Source organism: Chelonoidis abingdonii, chromosome 2 (genome assembly GCF_003597395.2).
Source record: "Chelonoidis abingdonii isolate Lonesome George chromosome 2, CheloAbing_2.0, whole genome shotgun sequence".
NCBI classification, from domain to species: domain Eukaryota; kingdom Metazoa; phylum Chordata; order Testudines; family Testudinidae; genus Chelonoidis; species Chelonoidis abingdonii.
In genome coordinates, this window is record NC_133770.1 from 296,731,540 (window position 1) to 296,750,051 (window position 18,512).

The 18,512-nt window shown below is 47.8% G+C and overlaps 1 protein-coding gene across 1 annotated transcript in view; it reads left to right on the forward strand.

Annotated features, from left to right (window-relative positions):
* Positions 1 to 18,512, forward strand: part of LOC142046274 (adhesion G protein-coupled receptor B1-like) — a 202,384-nt gene that overhangs the window by 126,641 nt on the left and 57,231 nt on the right. The gene's annotated exons all lie outside the window — the stretch shown is intronic.

Here is an 18,512-nt window from a genome sequence, read left to right on the forward strand (position 1 = left end):
AAGAGGATGGATCTAGACTGTTCTCAGTGGTACCTGATGACAGAACAAGGGGGTAATGATTCAAGTTGCAGTGGAGGAGGTTTAGTTTGGATATTGGAAAAAACTTTTCACTAGGAGGGTGTGAAACACTGGAATGGTTACCTAGTGAGGTGGTGAATCTCCTTCCTGAGGCCACGTCTACACTAGGATATATCGAATTAGCTAAAATCGGTTTTATAAAACTGATATTGTAAATTCGATTTCATGCGGCCACACTAGGCACAGTAATCGGCGTTGTGCGTCCATGGTCCGAGGCTAACGTCGATTTCTGAAGCGTTGCATTGTGATAGCTCTTCCATGGCTATCCCATAGTTCCCGCAGTCTCCCCCGCCCCTTGGAATTCTGGGTTGAATCATTATTGTCGCGGGTGGTTCTGGGTAAAGTCGTCAGTCATTCCTTCCTCGGGAAAACATCAGCTGACAATCCTTCGCGCCGTTTTTCCCTGGATTGCCCTGGAGAATGCCATAGCACGGCAACGATGGAGCCCATTCAGCTTTTTTTTTCCGGCACCGTTGTACTGGATGCCGCGGACAGAGAGCGATACCCAGCGCTACACAGCAGCATTCACTTGCTTTTGCATGATAGCAGAGATGGTTACCAGTCGTTCTGTACGTCTACTGCTGGAGTAACTGGCAATGAAATACGGTTATCTCTCCCCCTCTGTACTGTCCGCTGCTATCATGAGTGCCCCTGGCTAAATCAGCCGGGGCGCAAATGCAAAAGCAAAATTGGGATTGACTCCCTGAGTCAATCCCTCCCTTATGGTTTCTAAAAATAGAGTCAGTCCTGCCTAGAATAAGGGGCAAATGTATTGAGGACCAGTGTATCAGAGAGCACAGCTGCTCGTGTCTTATCACAGGGTGCCGCTGCAACAACCCACCCGTTGCTTCCCTTCTCCCCCAACCTTCCTGGGCTACCGTGGCAGTGTCCTGCCATTGTGTCATGAAGTAATCAAGAATGCAGGAATAGAAACTGATTAGTGACATAAATGAGGGGGAGGCAGCCTCCCGCGCAATGACAGTCCAGGCAGGACATTAAGCGTGTGGGAGAGGAGCACAGCATGCTGCTGCTATGACAGTCCAGGCAGTACAGAATCTTTCTTTACAGAGGAAAGGGAGGGGCTGATTGAAGCTCAGCCCCAGTTGCTATGAGGAAAGATGGTTACCAGCCGTCTGTACCATCTACTTGGAATAACTGGGAGTCATTCCATTTTACCCAGGACGCCTGGCCAGCCTCACCTAAGGCCAGCCAGGAGCACTCACGGCTGATGGTGACGATGGATATCAGTCATATTGCACCGTCTACCACTGGGGAGGGAGAGGAGCAGATACTGCTCTCACTGCTGCAGCATCGCGTCTACCAGCAGCATCAGTACATAGGTGACACTGAAAGAAGTCAAGAAATGATTTCTTTCCTTTTCTTCACGTGGGGGGGGAAGAAACTGAGGAGCTATTCCCTGAACCACGCCAGACACTGTGTTTGAACCTACAGACATTGGGAGCTCAGCCAAGAATGCAAATACTTTTCAGAGACTGCTGTGGACTGTGGGATAGCTCGAGTCCTCAGTGTCCCCTCCTCCTCCATGAGCGTCCATTTGATTCTTTGGCTTTCGTACACTTGTAATGCAGCACTGTGTAGCCTGGAGATTTTTTCCAACGCTTTGGCATTTCATCTTCTGTAACGGAGCTTGATACAACAGATTTGTCTCCCATAAAGCGATCAGATCCAGTATCTCCCATATGGTCCATGCTGGAGCTCTTTTGGATTTGGACTGCATCGCCACCGTGCTGATCAGAGCTCCACGCTGGATATACAGGAAATGTAATTCAAAAGTTCGCCGAGGCTTTCCTGTTTACCTGCCCGCTGCATCCGAGTTCAGATTGCTGTCCAGAGCGGTCAGTGGTGCACTGTGGGATACCACCCGGAGGCCAATACGTCGATTTCCGTCCACACTAACCGTAATCTGATATGTTAATACGAATTAGCGCTACTCTCTTCATCGGGAGGAGTACAGAAATCGATTAAAGAGCCCTTTATATCGATATAAAGGGCATTGTAGTGTGGACGGGTACAGCGTTAATGATATTACCCACTCTTTAAATCGATTTAAATGCATGATGTAGACCAGGCCTTAGAAGTTTTTAAGGTCAGGCTTGAAAAGCCTGGCTGGATGATTTAGTTGGGGTTAGGCTGCTTAGAGCGGGGGCTGGACTAGATGACCTCCTGAGGTCTCTTCCAACCCAGATATTCTATGATTCTATGTTTGTGGGGGAAGCTTATAGACACCTTCTACTTGTGCTGTGAACTGGTTCGTTTAACTCTCTGAAGCTGTTAACTTGCAGAAATTAAAAAAAAAAATAGAGAGAGGCCTCCAGTGAGTATAAACTGCAGCCCGGGCTCTTTGGAAGACTTCCCGTTTCCCAGTCGCTGAGCTCTGCTGTTATTCTATCCTCCTCTTCCATTAAGCCTGAGAAATGTCATTCTCCTGCCTGCCACCATCTTGACGATTGCCTTTTCCCCTGCCAAGAGACAGCCTTCCGCTGATTGTCCTTTTCATTTCCAGCATGGCCTTCTGATTGAAACCTTGCCAGGGGCTGGCTTGGAAACTGTTCTGTGGCTTCCCCTTGCTCAGGTGCCGGCTTGCTGGCCACGAGGATGTCTCAGCTTCTCCCAGGGCGTCCTGGAGTGCTGTCCTTGGCAGATTTTCATTTCCTTTGCCCTCATTACCAGTCCTTACCCTAATGGAAACCATTCCATTTCCCAGGTGGGTCAGTGCAGGGCAGTAAAACTTCCAATGGGGCTGAGTTTGGCCCTGGGTGATTGGGATGGAAGTAGGTTTGTGATCTCCTTGTCTCCAAGTCTTAGTTTTAAAAGGTGTGCTGGACTCGCCTCTCACTTCTGCCAGTGCAAATCAGGAGTCACTCAGTTGAAATCAATGGGTCCAGGTCTAACCAAACGACGCTCCACGGGGCTGAGGAGGTAAAGGTACCTGCGCAGCATCCTTTAACTTCTGAATCCTCCAGTTCATTCCTCAGTGCAAGTTAGAGCAGCCTGGTGCTGTTCTAACTCCCTTCAGCTGGTAACAGCCCTCAAGAGACAACTATGCTAGCTGGAGATTGATGGAGTGCAGTCGTGCTCTTGCTCCTTGCCCCTGCTCTGGGCACACCTCCAACATCTCCACCCACCCCACCGGTGTGGAGTTGGGTCAGGACGGATGGTGTATAGCTACCTATCAATTCCTCTTGGTAAGGGGAGTTCTCAGATGCCTGGTTAGCACAGCTTTAGAGTCCCTTTGGGCCTCCAGACATGGTACATCAGAGCTGAAATCTGGCCCAGTGGATTTACACTTGCAAAACTGGTGTAAGTGAGAGCACATTCAGGCTCACCAGTCACAACACAGTACAACGCCAGTTTGCGTTCTGATTCTGTGAGCTGCTCAGCAATCTTCAGTTATCGTTGACATCGGTGGAATCACTCCCGGTAGGGACAGTCCCGATTTTGGGGTGTTTTTCTTATATAGGCTCCTATTATCCCCCACCCCCTGTCCCGATTTTTCACACTTGCTTTCTGGTCCCCCTAATCTGGAGTAGCTCTGCTGAGTGAAAGGGGTCACGCCAGCTTTACTCTGGTGGAACGGAGAGCAGGACTCAGCTGCGATGCAAATGGAATTAAATCCAAAGTGTAAAAAGTCTGGGGTCAGCTAGTCAGAAAATGGGCTGGAGGGGCAAAGTAGCGGAGCTCGAAGCCACCTAGAGTTCACTGTGCTTGCAAGACAAGTGGACACCATTGCCAACCCCAGGTGTTCAAAAATCATGGCTCAGGCTCTTCCAAATCAGGCAATTGGCTTAAAAATCATGAGACTTAAAAATGTGGTACCTTTCCATTTGCCCAGATATTTGGTTGTACTGTGGTCAGATTAACAAGGTTTTCTCTGACACTACAAGGGCTAGAAACTTAGTTTTTTTAATATATATGAAAGTTGAGAGTCTCCCAAATTCACATGACTGCAGGCGCTGGGCCATTACACCAAATATCACTGGATTCATAATAAAATTACGATAGTTGGCAATGCTGAGCAGCTCTTGCACTGCTTGGCTATCCTGGTGGCCCTAGTATAAAAGAAGGGCAGGTCCTGCTGACGTCCTTGATGCCTGCGCTTTGTACCAGTTCTCGGGGGGAGAAGCTGGAATTCAGGGCCTGGGAACAGACTCTTGTTTCTGATACACTGATTTGGTGTGGACACTGGCCCACTTACCCACATGGCTGCTGTCCTGAGGCCAGGTTTTAAGGCAGAATAGGAGCAAACGATGGCCTTGGATTCTCTCCTGGACCCCACCGCTACATCATTCCACTGACTGTGGTTTCCTTGCGTTTGCATTTAGCATAGCTCTCATTAAGGGGCTCATTCCTCTAATTAGATGTAAATGAGGAGAGAGCACAGTGGGTCATTAAGCAGTGCTGGGGAATCGTAGTTGCTTTCTGGGTTCCGGTCAGGGCCTACCAGGCGGCTGAAGAGGGATGGTGGGGGGTGGATTCTCTCACGCATGCTGCTAGTCAGGCCCAATCCTCTGCTGGTGTAAATGAGCATAGTCCCATTGCAGTCAGAGGAGCGATGCTGATCTCCGCCAGCTGGGGATCCAGCCCGTTGTGTGTTTGGGGCACCTCATACAAATTTTGGTGGGAGTGGCTCTGGGAACGAGATAGGATCAGTGAGCCAAAAACAGAGGCAAAGCTGCAACCTCAAATGGTGTCCCTTGGGAGCTTGGGAGAGATCCACACCCTTATCGGAGATTCTGCACATGCCAAATGTTTTACAGAACATCTGTTTCAAAAGGATTTTGAAGCTTTTCTCAGGACAGCATTTTTGCATCCCTCCACCTGGGTCTGTCTATGCTTTCATGTCCTATCAGGCACACTGGTCTCAGAATGCCCTGCTGTGAAGCCATGCTGCTTTAACACCATAACGCCAACTGCACGGGCCTCTGAAGGGAAGAAAATGACAAATGAGACTTTGTAAAAGCCTCTCCACAATATAACATACATAACAATGCAGTGACGCTAAGGGGCATTGCTACTGGATCTACTAGGGACAGAAGAAAGTGTGGTTTGCTCCGTTGGAAAGCTAATCTCCCCTACCCAGTTGTCTCAAGCTCTGGTTTCTATCTACTGGGGCTTAACTGTGTCACAGATGCAAGTCTGAATATTGCACTGCTATTGTGTACTTTAGAACAGTGTAATCTGGGGAGGGGGCAGAGGGGGAGGGTGGTAGAAATTCCACATTCAGTAAGAAAGAGGGAACATTTTCTCCGGTAGGTTGATCAGTTTTGCAAAGTGGCAGCTGCTTGAGGCTGCTCAGGGATTTGGATGGCTTTGGTTGCAGTTCTTAGCAAGGGTTGAGCTTGTATTGTTCATGAACAGAGAGTGGCCTGAGCCAGACCTCAAGGAAGCTTGGATCTGAATTCAGAAGCTGGCCCTTCAGTCAGTAATGGTCCAAACTGAATCCTCAGCTCCAAACACCCGTGAACTTTGAGGGAGTGTAGACCCAGATCCGAATCATAGAATATCAGGATTGGAAGGGACCTCAGGATGTCATCTAGTCCAACCCCCTGCTCAAAGCAGGACCAACCCCAACTAAATCATCCCAGCCAGGGCTTTGTCAAGCCTGACCTAAAAAACTGCTAGGTAACCCTAGGTAACCCATTGCAGTGCTTTATCACCCTCCTAAAGAAAAAGTTTTTCCTAATATCCAACCTAAACCTCTCCCACTGCAACTTGAGACCATTACTCCTTGTTCTGTCTTCTGTCATTCTGTCAAGTTTGAGCCTGTTTCCAATTGGAGCCTCTGGTCCAGTTGCCTCTCGAGAACTGGCTCTACAAAATGCTGAGAGGCTGACTGCATAAATCAGATTGAGATTTTGGGAGTTTGCTGAGTCTCATGCGATTAACCTGTGAAGTCCAAGTGTGATGGGAGAAGGTCACATGCATCCCCCTTACTCCCCCAACTTGGCAAGAGAGGATCCCATTAGTTAAACACATGCAGCCAGGCTCTGAAATCAAACCTGCTATTACAAACAAGTGCCACAGGGGAAATAAATAACCTCAGTGATCGCAAGGGGCTTGTTTAATATTTCATTGTGGGCCTAGCAATTTGTCACCCCCAAAGAAGCATTCCCGAGATCAGGAGGGTAAGCTTGTCCTGAATGCAGCCAGGCCCAGGACAAGAAGTGAAAGTGACCAGCTGGATTTCTATTTCTTTGTGAGATTAGGTCTAGAGGGTTGAGGGCAACTTTCCACCCTCTGCTCCCCTTTTTCTCTTGTTAACTAGATGCAGGCCTGAAGGGGTCACGTCCTTTGCAACCTCATGTGGCTGCATCTAATATTTATGAGCTGAAACAAAAAAGCCCACGGAAGCATTGCATTGACATGTGTTGTGAGCCCTGCTTCCAACCTGGAGCAGAGCTTTAGAGAAGTGGTTGACCTTTTTTTCTGCTTGGCTATTCAGTGCTCCGCAAAGCAGATGCTGCTCTCTGTCTGGGAGAGGCAGGCAACCGGTAGCTGAACAGCTGAATCATGGCTCTGCAGATGCAGCCTTTTCAAGTCAACCACTGATGGAGTTGACATATGCCTCCTTCAGTCTGAGCCTGGATTTCTTCTCACTCCACTCCTCACCACCAACTTCTCCCATTTGATTGAGCAGGACTAGTGGTTAGAGCAGGGGACTCTTGGGTTCTAGTCTCAGTTCTGCTACTGACTCTTGGTGTGACCTTGGGCAAGTCATTTAACCCCTTTGAGTTTCCCCATTTTTAAAAAGGGTATAAATATGCTTTCCTCAAAGGGGATTAAGGTTAGTTTTGTAAAGCACATTTAGATCCTCGGATGAAGGGTGCTATGTATGATATTCTTTCTTCTTTTCTTTAATATAAAACCCGTCAAATTAAATATGGAAAAGACCTGTTTGGTCACGTCTACTACATCAGTCAGAGACCAGTGCAGAATTGTATGTTTACGAATGTTTTTAGACACAGAAACAGAACAGGCAGAATTGACCCACAGCCTGGCAACTTCAGGAAACTAGTGGTGTGGAATATGCTTGCCTAGTCTCCAAGGAAGACAAGCTCTGCTTTCTTCACCTTCTTAGTGTCCCAGCTGATACAAAAGGAGGGAATATTATCTTCTGACCCCCCAATCTGGCATCTGTTTTCTCCTTTGCATGTGGTAGCAAGATTCACTATATAAGGAATAGAACTGGTTGAAAATTGTGTGTGTGGAGGGTGGGGTAGGGGAGTGTTAAAAAGACATACTCCTTTTTCCTGAAATTTCTTGCAAAAATGTTTTGGTTTTCCTAAAACCACAAAAAAGTCATTAAACAAAATCAGTTTTAGGTTTTCAAGTACCAATTTTTTTTTTTACTGAAAATTGGAATTTTATACACATTAAAAAATATTGATTTTTCTTTCATTGTAAAACTGGAAAGTTACAACCAAATTGCTTTGGTCAAAAAGCCATATTTGGCTGATATTGAAAAAAAATTGTTTGGATGAAAAAAATTCGGACCAGCTCTAATATTGAAGCATGTCATTTGCTGCTTGTGATCAAGTAGGTGGCACTTGTTCTGCTCAGTCACCACTGGACCAATGCCCCAGCACGTTAGGGCAAAGTACTGCTGCAGATGAGGCATCAGAGGCCCTGATTGTGTATAGTTATTAAAGATCCTGGGGGGCTACTGTTTGTAGGACAGGGGGTATTAGACTCCATGACCTGCTGAAATGAATTGGGCAGCGATTCATTCTCCATAATTTCCTCCTGCTGTTTCAAAGACATGGAGCCATGTCCTCAGTGGGTGTAAATAGGAGTAGCTCCATGGGATCATTCCATCTTTGTGCTGATTTTCAGAATGGCAGGATCTCTCCTGAATTGTTGCACAGTCTGTGTTAGACAGCTGTTGCCTTCCTCTTCAGAGGTGGCTGCCTTTTGATGCTGGGTGGTCTTTAGATGGAGAGAGCTATGAAAGGGCCACATGCTATTTTTATTAGTAATCACAACCCCTCATATACACCAAGATACTCCTGGAGTCCAGGTCACTGGCCCATTATTTTTCTTTAATGCTGCCGTGGTGGATTCTTCTAGTACAACTGGGGAAACTGCAGGGTGGTCAGCAGGGTGTGGACAGGCAGGTCATGGGCATCTGGCATCACAGGTTGTGTCAGTCATTCCGGGAGCCAGCTAGCCAGGGAGAATTACAGGTTTGCACCAGACCTGCCTATACTGGGCACTGAGATGCCTGAGAACTCATTTGCATAAAATTAGCATCTATATTTGCATAACAGTTATAGAATTAAGCAAAGTCTCCTCACCCCAGTGGTGTCTGACCCACACAATCAACTCCCCCAACCCCAGAAATCAACCCTCCTCACTCCCCCAAAAAGAATCAGCCCCTCCCACTAATCCCTCTTAGGGATCAGGCTCCTCTTCCCTGGGGCAACGGGCTGAATTCTCTATGTAGCAGCCAGACGCACCTCCCATCCCACAGTCCTGCTTCCTGGCAGGGAGCAAGGATGCTGCTCTGCCGAAGCCCCTTAGTTCTCATTGTGCAGCCTCAGCTAGGCAAGGGGTGGGTGGAGATGGCAGGCCAGGAGTCAGCAGCCCAGGGGCAAGCAGAGGCCAGAGAAGTCAGAAGTGCCAGAGCAGTAGGCAGAAGAGTGGAGAGGAAAGACAGAGTCTCTTCCATAGCCAAGACGTGGGTTCAGATCCTGATTCGGAGCCCCTGCGAATGCTATTGGCTTTGAAGGGAGCTGCTAGGGCTCAGCATCGGCCAGGATCAGGCCTAAATCACATGGCAAGAGGAGGCTGATTTGGCCGGGAATCTCCTGGGAGTCCTACACTCCTTGGCCGGCATCGCCAGCAGGAGGAGCTGCGGCTTCGAAATGAGGTGGATTGGAAGTGCCGGGCATGCTCCCTGGAGGTGGGATGGGCATGAGGGAGGGGATAACTCCCTCTTTGGTGCCTACTCCATGGCTTGGGAAAGCTATGACCCGGAGTACGGAAGCTGCTGTATAGAAACAGCTCCTGGATAGTTCAGCCTCTTCTCTATGCCCCGGGGCTGTCACACCCAGCGAGTGGATTTCCTCCTGGGAAATCCACAGCTTCTTGCTACCACAGGACCATCTCTCAACAGCTCACAGGTCCATCTGTATCATTCTCCTCTGGCTCTCGCAGTGTCCTTAGCTCTGCCCAAGGTGTGTGTTCACCAGTGATGCATGTGGCAAGAGGATTGCCTGTTCTGGGCAGGGGAAATAAATTAACCTTGTAAACTCACTGCCACAGGATGTTATTGAGGCAGGTATCCTGGTATGGCTATAAAAGGGTTAGATCAAGGCCAACCAAAACATCTGCTGTAGCACCAGGATGAGATCCTTCAATGCTATGCAGCACCTATCGCTCTGTTCTCATGTTTGGGGTCATAATTTGATCACCAGATGTGGGGTCAGAAGTCCATCCCTCCATTCATCCCAACCAGGCGTCTGTCCCATGAGTTATACAAGCTCTGGCGCAGTATTACAGAATTAGATTCATGATGGCCGTTTATATTTTGCTTCGCAGCATCCAACGTTGAAATCCATCAGAGACACGGCACCAGACTTCAGGGGCTGATGGTCTCTTCTAGCCTGTCAATTTCTGTGCTCCCTTTTACTCCCGTGTGCGATGCAAATGCCCAGTGGTGAAGGGAGCAAGCAGAGGGCACTGCGACAGCGGAGACGACCCTCTGCAGCTGCTTTTGCTCGCCACGTCTTTGCTGTTTGTTTTTGTTGCCTCCTTTGAATTAAGCACATCTGAAATGTGACATTAGGGGAGCACATTTTCTGTTCCATTAAATCATTGCTGGGGATCATCACTGCTCCAACGTATTAGCTGCAGAACTTAAAAGGAGAAAAGGAGTTATTTGCAAAATACACGTTGAAAGGAGATTAAAGCTGACATTTCGGCTACTACGGAGCCTTCCTGGGGCGATGGGAATATGTAACTGAATAGAACTAAAATATGCTTCCCCTCTTCCCCATCTTTGCCTGGGGAAGAACCCACCAACGGGTTATTGTTTTTAATCTTCTCTTCTGTATGCTTTATAAACAATCTCTCTCTTTCTGTTCTCTCGTTCCCTAGTTAACAAGGGCCTTCAGTCTTTATCTGTGGGGCCATAATCTGATCATCATGGTGGGGGGGTCAGGAAGAAATAGCCTGTCCATCTCTTTCACCCTCAGCCAGTCTTTCTTAACTGTTTGCTATGCCAGGGGAGAAAGGGAGAGTTCTGTTGGCTCAGTGCTTTTCTCCAACTGATGGAGAGTGATTCTTAAAGACAACTAGACACAGTCAATTATGTGGCTCATAGGGGCTTGAGGACATTTCATTTTCCAAAAATCATTTAGGTGGGCATTTTGGGGGACTTGAGACTCTTGTTCTGAGAAGAACTGCCCCTTATGGGGTTTGGCCTGGCTAATGTAGCTAAGTGTCTCCAAAAATGTGGGCAGGGTAACCATCCCTTAATATATGGTATTCCAGGGTACTTGATAAAGTACTAGTTCAGAGTTACACCAGACCAGCAGGGACTGAGGACCCACTTGTCAGATGTGAGTTTCTAAAACTGGGGGCTGTGTTCATTCACTGAATGTTACTAGTGATTCTTATGGACTGCAAGTGCCCAGCACCTCTGCAAATTAGCCCACTTATGTAGGTGCATGAATATGCATTTAAGTGCCTAATTTAAGCTGCCCAAGTGTGATGGAGTGTCCACCCCACACAACCCCTGATGGCTTAATGTGTGTTAAAAGGGGCCAATTAACCTTCTGTGCTGCACCGGGAAGGGAAGTAGGGACTGACAGGGGCTAATGGCAGATGAAGCCCAGCGTGGAGAGGAGCCAGGATAGGATGATAAAGCCAGGAAGTGAGAGCAGAAGGGGCTGGAGGGAGGAGCTCTGCAGCCATCCTTAGAGGGATGGGGAGTTGGCCAGGGACAAAGAGGAAGTCCAGAGTAGAGTAAGCCCTGGAGTCCAGCAAGAGGCTGAGAGGGGTGAAGTAACCCTGGGGAGCAGAGGAATCTCTGGAGGCAAACTCAGAGATAGGTGATAAAGAGATAGAGGGTAGGAAGGAGCCCAAGGAAACAGCAACAGGATCTGAGACTGCATAGATCTGGATTGCTACTCAGAGGGTCCCTGGGTTGGAACCTGGAATACTGGGGGGTGGGGGGGGGTAAGGCTGGCTTCCCCTCCCAGCCACTGGGAAAGCAGCACAGACCATGGAGACTTGGAATGGCAGGCTGCCTGGGACAGCGTTCCAACAGCTTGTCTGGTGGTACTTTGTTAACCTGGAAGGGGGGGGCGGGGTCTGTCATGAAGAGGGAGCACCCTGAGTTCTGCAGAGAGAGGGGGACCCAGCGTGAGCAATCACTGGAAGGGGGCACCAGATGGGATGAGAGCTAATCCCCACACCAGCCACAAGGAGGCGCACCTGTGGTGAGTGGAACCCCTTAGCACCAAGTCTGAAAATTTGAGCCTAAGTTGCTTGCCCGAGGTCACCCAGGAGTTCGGTAACAGAACTGGAAATAGAACTGAGCCTCCTCCCATCAGAGAACCACAACCCTTTATCCTCAACCTCCACACAAAGGCTGAAGTCTGGCTAGGCCATGAGAATGGGACAGCACTCTTAGCTTTGCGGGGGAGAGATGAGGGACACCATGGGGGAAACTTGCACTACAGCTGCCAGACCTGTGGATGAAGAGAGGGCTGGGTTCCCTCAGGGCTGTCGATCCAACACTGTTCACCTGCGCTACACACACGTGGGGGGAACAATGCCTATTTCATCCTCCATTGCAAGGACTGAAAATGGCTCTTGCTTGTGCAATATTCAGTCTGCAACTATTGCCACCAGTGATTGATCTAATCATGGGCCACTGGGGCTAGAAACAATAGCTTTCCATCTTCTGTAAGCCAGGATTCCCAGCCATCAGGCTGCATGGATATCCCGTTTATGTCCCAGCTGCTCAGGAGATATCAGAAAGAGATTTTTGGGTTTTTAGGTCATGTACATTGCAACATACCAGGGACACATCCGCAGGATCAACAAACTTTCCCAAACTCGGGCCCTGGAACAGGTCGATCCCTGAATGGTCTGAATTGATTGTATTCTGCTCTTGTGGCTGTCCCTAAGCTCTGCGCTTATAAATCATTGTCCCCATTGTAACTAAAGCACACTAAATGTAAACAGGCAGGGAGAGACCTTGAAGAAACAACAAATCCTTAACACTGAGAGAGGATGTGAAGTCTGTGATGGCAGGATGTGGGCTAATGTTTTGCTGGCTTAAGAAGAACTGTGGAGCTCCCTGTATTTGGTTTTGCATGGGTGTTTGGATGGCTGTATGAATGGCTGGAAGTGCAGTGTGTGTCACGCTAACACACACACATTTTGTACCTGGTCTGTGGCAGGAACCTTTTACTAAAGCAACTCAGATTGGGTTAAGTGGTGCCCAGCTCCCAAGCCATGTGCCGGAGAGAACTGCCACCTTCTAGGTCCCAACCCCTCTTAGAGAGGCAGAAATTAACACCAGAATCTGCTTGCCACACTGGGAATGACCCACGGCCCTTAGGAGTCTTGGGTAACCCTGCATCTTTGCTTCATGTGCAAATGGAGCCATGGCTGTGGGGGATTGTGGCCCACTGGTTTTAATCTTAACTTTATATGGCCAGCCCTGGTGGATGCTCAATGATCCAAGCAGCAGCAGCAAAAATGGCTCATCGTTAAAACCAGGAAAGAATCAGACAATGATCTGGTGGGTGGACGTGCATCTCTGTGCATGTAGGTCATGGTATTTCGGTGCGGAACCCGGGCTGGACTGGCCGTGTCTCTCTGTGTTAGTTTGAACCTGGGATATGGAGGACAACAGCCCACAGCTGTGTGTCTCTTGCTGCTCTCTGCTTAGTGATATGTACATCCTCTCCCTTGTTCCTGCTGCCGGCATCTCCACCCATGGGCAGTCTGCGCCTTCACAAGGGAGCCCCATGGTCAGAGCGGTGCGCGGAGCAGATACTGTGGAAAGGTTTCTGCTGTAGGAGTGTACACATCACTGTGGTTGGACTTTCAGTGTTTTCCAAAACGGGGGGCAGTGGCAGATGGACAGTAAACCCCCACCTGCCAGGTCTCTGCTTCTGGGTGAAAGGCAGGGGAGTGACAATCAGTTTGTGACTAGAGCAGGGAGTGTGTGTGGGTGTGTGTCTCTCTCTTCATGGCTGCGGTGTGACTCTGTGTAACCTGTGGGCCTGTATGTGTGTGTCCGTGTGCATCTGTAACAGGAACTGGGCGAGTCTGTGTTTGCATCTTTGTGGCTACCTGTGTTGCCTTGCCTGCATCTCTGGGTTCACATGTGAGAATTCCTAGGTGTTTTGGGGGGTGATTAGTGGAACAGGGAACCCGCCTGCCCTTTCTCAGGCAGTTCTGGGGGAGTGCACGCACTGTTCTTTGGCACCTTCTGACCCAAAGCTCAGCTTAGGGTGAGGAAAAGAGGCTGCCAGAGACCCTGCAGCAGAGAGCAGAGAAAGGAACACGCTGTGCCGTTCCGCTCAGGACTCCGTGTAGCTCTATTATTAGCTGCCGCAGCTAGACCAAACTCTGTTCATCCCTAAGGATCTGGTTTTGATGTTGCCCTGTTTCCTCCCTGTCCCTCTTATTATTATTATGAATTCAGTAGCTCTTAGCACAGCAGGCTCGCCAACCAAGATCAGAACCGCATTGTGCTAGGCATTGTAGAAAGACAACCCCTGCCCTGGAGGTAATGCCATCAAACTGGACAAACAGAAGGGGAAGAGAGACTTGCGCGAGGTCATACAGCACGGTAATGGCAGAATTGGGAATAGAATTGGCATCTCCTGCCGGCCAGTCTGGGGAGCTCTCCACTGCCCCCCACTGTTTCTCTCTTTCCTAACTCTGCCCTTCTCACTTTTCCTTCTCCCACGTCCTTCCTTGCCCTCACTCACTCTCTTTCAGCTCCCTCCTTTGCATTCATATTCTGTCTCTTGCTCTCTGTGTAGTACCGGAATTAATTGCCCGTCTCTGCACCCATTGAAGGCAATGACAAAACTTCCGTTGAGTTCAGCGGTGTAAGATGAAACCCTAAGGGTCCATCTTTGCCTATACTGGAGCTTTTGGTCAACATTCTAACTTGGTAATAATCTACATGACAACCAGAACCCAAAGCCTGACCCCTTTTGATACAGTTCAATTTCAAAAATATTGGTTGTACTTCTGTATGTATGTCATTAGAAGAGTATTTTCCCTCCAGTGCCAGGGAAAAAGTCAACATTTGCATTTAAATGGAGCTTTCGCTACACAACAGAGGCGTGTTTCAGAATTGCTGCCCAGAGATCCCTTTTAAAAAAACAAAACCAAACCCAACAACAACCCTGTGTGCTGTCAGTAGTGGAGGTGTTATTTATGCATGCAAGAGTGTACTCATTGAGATGTAATCTCATGCCCACAGAAGCCTCTGCTTGTCAGAGGTGGAATTATAAGAATTAAATATTACACGCATACAACAAACCCACTCTGTAATGAAATATTACTGAGCAGGTGTAAATAATTGATGGGTAAAAAGTACCCCACAGATCAGTCATCCTCAGTAGAGCAAAGAGGAACAGGGGGACCTGTCAGGAATGTGTTTGAAAACTGCTGTGACCCTGAGAAAAGTCAGTAGAGCAAGTCTCTCCTGGGCTGGTTTTAAAGCAAGGCCCAGCTTACATGGTGCACTGAGTGACTCAGTGATTCCTGCCAGTAGGGTGATGTGAGTGAGTGCTTTGGCAGAGGAGAGGTAATACCCAGAGAGTTTGCCCCAGCAAAGGGAGCAGTGGGAGGATGAGGATTGTGTTCAGGGGGATTTGAGAGGTGTTGGTGGGAGTGGAAATTCAACCTGGCCCAGCGCCCAAGAGTGTGAGGTCAGCAGTGTCAGGACGGGATACTTGCTGTGTTGTGACATCAGGTGGGTGAATGTTTTTAGCCAAAGTTTTTTTCTGGCGAAAACCGCAGATTCGGTGACTTCAAAGCCTTTCACAAATTTGTGTCGATTCCGCCAAATTGTTCACTTAAAACAAACACACAGGAAAAAGTGCAGAGTTTCATTCTGACCTTTCCAAAATCAAACACAGTTTGAAATTACTTCACTGTGAAATGTCTTTTAAGTGTCTTAAAAAATTCAAAAAGGTTTCAAAATGGTCAAAATAGACATGAAATGTCAGATACTCAGGTGATATAGGCTCCTGTGTAGAACAGAATGCTATCAAAATAAATTGTGTGTTCAACCTGCAACCAAACATGTTCAATTTTTTGATTTGCCAAAAATTGAAAAATAAAAATCAGTTTGACCCAAAATGTTTTTTTCCCACTTTTCGAAATTACCAACAAACCAAAAAATCTGTTACTCGTTCACATATAGCCATGGCTTGGGGAAGAGCTGCCTAGAACTTGCCTTTTTGAACAGAAACCCTTTCTCAATAGCCATGCCCGAGTGAGGGGGCATCATGGCTCAGCAGACAGTTTAGATTAAGGGGCGTCTGTTGTTCCTACAAGCTATACTGAGTATATTACTAGCCCAGCATGGGATGCGCTTGAGAAGATCTTTTATAGGTGACTGAAAAGGGTGACTTTTGGAACAATTTGCCATTCAGTGCATCCGATCCCTTCCAAATTCCAAAGGTTTCAGAATATAAGAATGGCCGTGCTGGGTCAGACCAATGGTCCTTCTAGCCTAGTATCCCGTCTTCTGACGGTAGCCAGTGCCAGATGCTTCAGAGGGAATGAATAGAATGGGGCAATTATTGAGTGATCCATGCCCAGTCATCCACTCCCAGCTACTGGCAGTCATAAACTTAGGGATACCTGCAGGGCTGGCTCCAGGCATCAGCTTATCAAGCAGGTGCTTGGGACGGCAACTCGGGAGTGGAGCGACACTTCCAGGGATTCGGCGGCAATTCGGTGGAGGGTCCCTCACTCCTGCTCGGAGCGAAGGACCTCCCAATGAATTGCTGCAGATTACGATCGTGGCTTTTTTTTTGGCTGCTTGGGGCACCTGGAGCATGGTGTTGTGCCTCTGACCATCTTCACTAATAGCCATCGATGGACCTATCCTCCAGGAACGTATCTACTTCTTTTTTGAACCCATTTATGCTTTTGGCCTTCACAACATCCCCTGGCAATGAGTTCCACAGGTTGCCTGTGTGCAATGTGAAGAAGTACTTCCTTATGTTTGTTTTAAACCTGCTTTCTGTTAATTTTATTGGGCAACTCCTGGTTCTTATGTTATGTGAAGGAGTAAATAATACTTCCTTAGTCACTTTCTCCACACCTGGTCATGATTTTATAGATCTATGTCATATCCCTCCTTAGATGTCTCTTTTTTAAGCTGAACAGTCTCACTCATCTTAGTCTCTCCTCATTTGGAAGTTGTTCCATACCCTTAATCATTTGTCTTGCCCTTCTCTGCACCTTTTTCCATTCTAATCTATCTTTTTTTGAGATGGGGTGACCAGATCTGCACACATTATTTAAGGTGTGGGCGTACCATGGATTTAGATAGTGGCATTATGATATTCTCTGTCTTATTATCTATCCCTGTCCTAGGGGTTCCTCACATTCAGTTAGCTTTTTGATTTGCTCCTCTGAAGTGTTTCTTTCAGGCTTAGGACTAAGGCATCTCTCTCAGGGTGACTTTAGCAGCATCAGAGAACAGGTGACTCTTTTACAGGCAGGGAAATCAGACCCATTCAGTTGAAGAAGGAGCTCCTGGAAGCCCCCTGTGGCTGAATTCACCAGACCTTGCTTTGCTGAAATCCCATTCACTGGTTTGTGATGGGTCTTCGCCGCCATTACAAATTGTGTGCTGGCCTTCTTGGAGAGGGGGGAATTCCTGCTGAGTGATGGGAGTTAAGGGGAACTGCCTGTCCAGCAGAAGGTCATGTGGGGGCAGGAGGATGTGAAGATCGATTGACATCTTTGACCTTATTAACATCTCTCCCTGTTTAGGTCAATAGCACCCTAATCTTTTGTGAATCTCCTCAAATCCCCATTGTGGTGCCTGTTCTGTTGGCATCATTGATTGTGTCCTCCCACACACACACACATGCACAAGAGCATCTTCAGGTGCCATGGGGACAAGTTTAATTGACAGTGTGGAAAAATAACAGAGCCTCTATTGATCATGTGTGGCTTGCTGTATAATAGGACCTGCTGGTGGAAGATTAATAGCCCTGTGCATGCAGAACCCTCGAGCCTCACTGAGCCACCCCTCCATCTCCGGCCACAGCAAATATAACAAATGCCTTTGTCGGTTCAGCAGTGGTTTTAGAAACGGATATAATTAAGATGTTTTTTAAAGATTCAGTTGTCGCGATTTGTACCTGAGACACCGGTGTTTGGAGCCTGTACTTCAAACTCAGCAGGGGAAGCGGGCTGAGGCATTCAGGAATGCATGCCCTTTAGTGACTGAGTCTAGTCTGAATTATTAACGGGTAAGGACTTATGAGGAAGCATTGCCTAGTGGTTAGAATACTAGCCTGGAACTCTGGAAACCCCAGTTTAGTTCTCTCTTCTTATTCATAATGAGGTTGAAAGATCCAAGACATTGGAGTCACTGCTCAGTGTCATGGGTCTGTGGACCTCATCACTCCAAGAAAGGAAAATTTCAGGTAAGACACAGATAAAATATTCCTATTCCACCACAGATTTCCCACGTTCTTGGGCAAGTCACTGAGTCTTTCTGTACCTCACTACTACTTCCCTAGCTCATGGGAAAAGGATAAATTCACTAAAGATTGTGTGGCAGTCAGAAGATGCCGTCATGGGGGCCATGTAATACCCGAGATAGATAGATCACAGCTATCAATCTTGAAGGCTAGGTCAAATTTGAATGTCCCATTTCAATAATTACAGTGAGAGAGGCAGTGTGGCCTGGTGGATAGTTACTGGACTGGGAGTCCAGAGATTATTACCAGTTCAGACAACTGTTTTTTCTGTTCAGTTAGACTATTCAGTAATATGCTGGGTGACCTTGGGTAAATCTCTTCACCTCTGTTTCCCCTCTCACCCTTTGTGTATGTACAGCACCTGGCACAATGGGTTCATGAGTTTGGGTGGGGCCTTTACATGCTATTGTAATACAATTAGCAATAATAAGCTGTGTTACTCTCTGCACCTCCGCCTGTCTCCCAGTCCTGGATCTACCCCGAGGTTCTTATCCTGTCTTCATTATTGCAGTATCTGAGCACTTGCCAGTGGTGCATCTTCTTCGTAGCATATGCGCAACATGCTTCAGGTGAGACATGACCAGGATTCACCACTGAATTTGGTCTGCTGATTGGATCATTCGCTTCCCCTGCCTGGGTACTGACAGGGAACGCAACATGAATGCCGATCCATTAAGAGACATATCTACTGTCACGTGT